Here is a 6,260-nt window from a genome sequence, read left to right on the forward strand (position 1 = left end):
CTTCTTTCTAGTTCATTTTCCAACATCCTACTTCCCACCTGGCATCCAAAATCTTTTTTTGTCTGTATGTTTTTCTTGGTCTTTCTTCTTTCATTAGACAGTAAGCACCAAGGGAAGAGATTTGATCAGCTTGTATTCACCCAGACCTACAACAATGCCTAACACATAAAGGTGCTTGATAAATATTTGTTGAACAAAATAAATGAGATGTTTTATTCTCTGAAGATTGCGCATAGCATTTCTTTGGGTCTTTTGGTTTATTAAGTAACTGCTAATCTTCTTATGGATTTCTATGAATCTAGAGGAGTTTCTTCATCCCCCTGAGTATTTTGGGTTACGATGTTAGAAGCTTCATTTTTGTTTTTTATTCAGGACTGGCAATGTCATCAGGGTTTTAATCAGACAGAACAAAGATGACCTATTTCTTGTAGGTCATAAAATGGGGCTTGGCAAATCCTGGGAACTTAAAAAAAATCTCCATCTGCTGGGTGGGACACGGGCACCATCTGTGGTCAGAAATATTATTACTCATCTGTCTAGTATGTCATTTCCACTCTGATGCTATGTTACATGCACGCATTTAATTTGTGCTCTTACAGTATTGTTTTATGCTTACTGACTGCTAACTTTGGAAATGCTTCAAACCGTGTATGTTTTTCTCTATAACCATGTTTTAACACTTGAGGGCAAAGGCCCAGGTTACTATGATGTCTAAAATGGTGGTGTGCGCAGAGGCTCAGTAAAATACAGGTTGACTCATATTTATGGTGCAGTGATGACTGTCTTTAATTCTGAGAGTCAAATAACGCCATAAAAATTATAATCATAATCCATGGGTATCAGTTATACCAAGCTATTCAAGATCAGCTTAAGAACAAATAAATATTGCATGTTTTTAAAATATCAAGATATGTGGAATCTGAGAACAGAAGAAAGGGAATAAATGAAAGAATAACTCTCTGTTATATTGTTTCAATTTTTATCTCCAGTTATTTAAGCATTGAGAACATTTTCAGGATAATTAATCTTATCCACCCTGGTGTGTCTTGCTTCCATATAGTGTTATAAAATTAATTGATATAGTATTCATAAGAACAATTTTAGTGAATGCTTCAGACTCATAGATTCTCCCTATGCTTCACTGCCAAACAGTTTTAGAAATGGGGAAAGTTGTGTTGGAGAAAGAACCAGTGGTGTACACCTTCATTCTGCTCCAAGATGGAAACTAGTCAGCTCTGACCTGGAAAAGAAAGGCAAAGAAGCAATGTCCCCTAACCCTAGATCGGAATCTGTTGGCTCTCTTAAAGCCTCACCCAGTAGCCTCCAAACCCATGTCACTGTTGTACCATTCACTTCCTCTCTGCCATGCCTCTTCCCAGTTTCCTGGAATCTCAAGGGCTGAGAAACAACACTGCCTCACAATATGTTCAACGTCCCTGAAAACAAAGACTATGTATTGGAGATAATAAGGACCTAAGTTTCTAATCCAAAAAATGGTCCTCAGGATTTGGGGGCATTGCTACAAAGAAACCGTTGACATGAGTGGATATCCTCTAGCTACTATCAAACACAATAGGAGCATCTAAGAAGGGATTTTGACATTGTTGATACCTGTAACATTTTTGCCAAGTTTAGCGGCCCGAAAATATATTCTGGCATAGTATGGCAGTCCTGAGTTCCTAGAAGTAATTTCTTAAAAATATAAAGAACGCTTTCGACTCATATACCTTATTTTTTTTTTTTTTTTTTTTATTTTTTTTTATTTTTTGGCACACGGGCTTAGTTGCTCCGTGGCATGTGGGATCTTCCTGGAGCTAGGATCGAACCCGTGACCTCTGCAGTGGCAGGCGGATTCTTAACCACTGCGCCACCTAGGAAGCCCTCATATACCTTATTGAAGTCTGTCATTTTCTTCAAAGATAAAATCACTCCCTTGTTCCAAAATTTTCATTAGTACCCATTGGTTTACTTAATAAAGTATAAACATTTTAGCCTTACCAGTCTCTCCTGAAGCCTCCCCTCACTGGTCTACTCACTGTTCTCCAAATTCTGTCTTAAATGCTCTCCTCCAATTTTGATTTTCTAGACATGTAATTGCCTGGAATACTCAGAATCATGAATTTGATGTCAGACCTTATCTCTTACTAGAAGTGAAATCTTGGGCAAGTGCCTATCTCCCTAAATCCCAGTTTCTTCATCCATTGTATGGTGGTGATAATAACAAATTCAGAGTTGTAGTGAAGGCCAGACTTTGTACACTCTAATAAATTATAGAAATATTGGGTATGTCATAATTATTGTTAAATACATACATTGCTTTATTAATTACCATTTTATGTATTAATATCTTATTTCTCCATCTACATCCTGAAATTCTTAAGATTGCTGTGTAGTTTTTATACTTTGTCTCCTCAATACGCCTGGCCAAGTACTTTTCTTTTCTATATAAATAAAATATTTGCCAATTAATGGGGTAGATTTGATACAGTGCTTCCAGAGTGCCTCATGTTAAATATCTTATTAGTTGGTTAGTAATATATGAAAACAATGCTCAGTTTTTTATTGTTGTTAATTACAAGGGGCATGGGGTAATTTAAAAAGGAATTGTGACAAAGAGGAGCTAAGTTCTGTATATTAATAAAAAAATTATGTATCCCTTCTTTTCACCTCTCTGCCAGAAAAGCAATGCTGAATTTGATCAAATGTAACCTGTTACTCACTGTTTCAGCTTGAAAAGCTAGAACCCTGCTTTGAGTCTCTGACTGCAAGATGACTTGTAATTCAACCTATTGGGGGCTGGCTATGTATCAAAACACAGTGGATTAAATTAGATTTTTCAAAGAGCTGACAAAAGTGGAAAAGCTAGGGGTGGAATGGGGAGAGAGAAAAGATGCTTTGTTTTAGGGACCTTTTTTTTTTTTTTTTCATCTATCAAAGGACCCCAGTGGCTGCTTCAGAGACTCAAGCCAGTGGAGTCTCCAGGGTTTACTTTAGTTGGTCTCTAGAGTAAACAGGACAGCCTGTAGCAGAGCAAAACAAAAAACAAAACAACCAAAACAAAAACAAAAAAAAAACAAAGGTAATGCAGCCAAATAGATTATTTTAAAAGCCACCTTTCAGTTATTAATTGGAAATTGAGCTATCTATTTTTCTGTATGAGGATACAGTTATCACAAATGTTTATTAAGTCTTCAAATCATGGTCAAAGGCGATGTGAGATTCATCTAGTATTTCTTCTCTTCTTATCTTTGGTAGTTGCTATTGACTTGTCAGTGATAGCTCACTGTCTGGTGATGGCTTCCAATGAGGGCCAAAAAAATGGGCTCTCCCTAAAAAGAGGGGAAAAAAACTAACAGAATATTCTTTTTCATGAAAACCAATAGTTCTAAGTACTTTACAGTATTTAATTGGATTAAGAAGAAGGGATTGCTCAAGTCAGTTTAAAAATCATAGGAACTGTGCAATTGCTGGAAGAATGAGGGAGAACAAAACTATTGGATAAAACATATCGTGTTATTTAGAAAAGTAACTTTTAGCAACTCAGCAACATCTATCGAAAGCTTTAAAAGGTTCATTCTCATTTACTTAGAAATCCTATTCCTGATAATCTTTCAAAAGGAAATAGTGGTAAATATGAAGGAATAAAAGCTTTATCCACCAAGATATTAACCGCTGTATAAAATAAACCATAACAATTAAGAGAAAAAACTCAGACACGAGATTATGTTTATATCATACGATTAAAGCTATAAAAACAGTGACATAAAATATAAGAAAATACAGCAAAATGCTAATGGGATTATATAGATAATATCAAGATATCTCCTTAACTTTTCTCATAACATTTAAGGGCAAATATCATCATCTATCATCTATCTGCCTTTGTGTTAATGATGGGTTCAGAGGAGAATAAACCAATAAGGTGATTATGAGCCGATTGTTGTTTAGCTGAAGTTCAAGTTTAACTGGGCATTCTATGTTTGTAATTGTTAAACATAGCAACCCCATACGCATGGCGATCGCAAATATGTTTATTGGAACCGTTTTCCTCAGGATGGTAATTCCTTAACTTGGGTCAGGGGTAGTACTCAGTACTTTATAGTCTATTATTTAAAATAAGCTAATAGATTAAACACAATGAAGCTAACAGATAATGCTTATATAATTTAAATAAATAGAAATAGATTTATTTATAAGATAAAAAGAGTTATTCTTTAGGGGAAAATTAAGTCAAATTTTTCCAGTTGGGACACCAGAAGATAAACATCATTTGAAAGACTAAATAAAATAAATCCTATTTTGTTTATATCTTTTAAAATTTGTTTTCTCTTTACACATATCTGTTTGCATAAAATTTTGAGTAGAAAATACAAAAGTATTTCTACATGTAAGTAAAATCCCATTACTTTTTTCCATTCTATAGTAGAGCAACATTTTTTCCTACAATCAAGAGAGTAAGTGCCTATTTGCTACTAAGTCCACTAACTCCTCTAAACTCTTCTCTCTCCGTCCCCTGGCTGCTATCCTTCACAAATATAATAAGGAGAGCCAGACACCTTGAGATGGCTGGTGTCGGTAGCTCATTTCCTCTCCCTTTTGGTAGCTAGTTAGACGCTGGTCTGAGTCAGCCTGAAAAGAACAAGCGGACAGCAGTGCCTGAGCTCTGGGGCTCCCCCTTTCCAACAAGGCTGTTTTTAATGTCCCATGACATTGTTAAATGAAACGCCCCTTGTTACACTGTCAAAATCAAGTGGCCATGTCCTACCCCTCTTTATCAATATGTAGAACAGCAGTATCTGGTGAGGTCTTTCCCCTACAGCCCTCTCCACGACGAGTCCTACTCCCACTGCCTCAGCTTGCCTCTGTGAGCTATGCAGGGTGTGCAGGTCAATGGGATGGAGTGTGCCTCGCTGCTTCGCCTGATGGTATGTTTCCCCAGGGCACCCACTTTACTTTTACGCCTCTGGTTGCTAATGTTGTACGTGACTGTGCCCTCATGCATGACACACACTGCCTGATTTTGGGGACAATAACAGTCATGTTATTTAAAACCAGATCTGTCTTTTCATTGTGTTTTATGAGACCTAAAGGGCTTGGACCCCCAAAGGGCTTTCACCCCAGAGCGGAAACGGAAAATCCAATCATTTCAATACAATCTGTTGAAAGCCATTCTTCATTCTATTCTGAAATTTTCCCTTTGCTCCTTATAAGATTTCAGAAATTAGAACTGTTAAGGAAAAGAAATATTTGAAACGGTCAAGATTTCAATTAGATTTTGCCAGTACTGTATTTTTTCTCTCTTGAAATGTGCTTGAGATTTAAATAATTATGGAAGTTTTGTTTAATAATCCATGAACATTTTAGAGTGTAAATTACAGAGTTGGAAAAGAGATATGAAGTGAATGAATATATTTTCAGGTTTTGTAAATTAATTTAGGATGATCTGGGTAAGAGGTGCTTACTTAGGCACAAATGTGGAATGTAGTTTAAAAAATGATCCTCAATGATTTATTAATCTCTCTTTTTTTTTGAATGGATTGAATACTTTCATGGTGAGAAACTTATTCCCGGCTCTTCTCCTTCACACAAACAAGTTGATATCCTGAGTACAATTTGGGAAAAGAAACCCACACATTTCTTTGTTCTCTTACTAGCAATTTGAAATTTCTATGTAGTACTCTGCCAATTTAAGCTCGTAGACCCTTTTTGTCAATTTTACTGAGATCTATAAGTAAATGATCCTGCTACATATTGGTGATAATTTCATTTTGCTGTAAAATATTGGAGTAAACAGAAAGTTGCCCACAGGTGCCATCTACTCTCATTTTTCCTGTTGTTTAAGACATTTTAAATCAAACGTTTAATTTTAGAATAAGTTCTGCAGAAGCATTTTGGATTCTCCTACTTGCCTTTATAGACTCTGCTGTGTATGGTCAGGGCTGGGAGACTACACGTTGTATCTCCTAGGCTGCTTAGGTACTGGCAGGAGATCAGGATGATAAAAGGGAAAGAGAAGCTTCTGGCTCCTAGCTCCTACCCAGTGGTAACTGCTGACATTGTGGTGATGGTAGTGGAGGTGGGGTGATTTCAGACTCGATAGTCCAAATGGAAGCTGCACTTTTCTATCTGAAATGGTCCTTATTTAGCATCCTAGAATCAGCTCTGACAGAGCTTCCAGCAGTGCAGCATCAAGTGTGTGCTCCAGGCTAGGAACATTAGCAGCTCCTAACCTTTAGGTACTACATCTTCTTCCCTGATCG

This window comes from Hippopotamus amphibius, chromosome 6 (genome assembly GCF_030028045.1).
Source record: "Hippopotamus amphibius kiboko isolate mHipAmp2 chromosome 6, mHipAmp2.hap2, whole genome shotgun sequence".
Lineage (NCBI taxonomy): Eukaryota > Metazoa > Chordata > Mammalia > Artiodactyla > Hippopotamidae > Hippopotamus > Hippopotamus amphibius.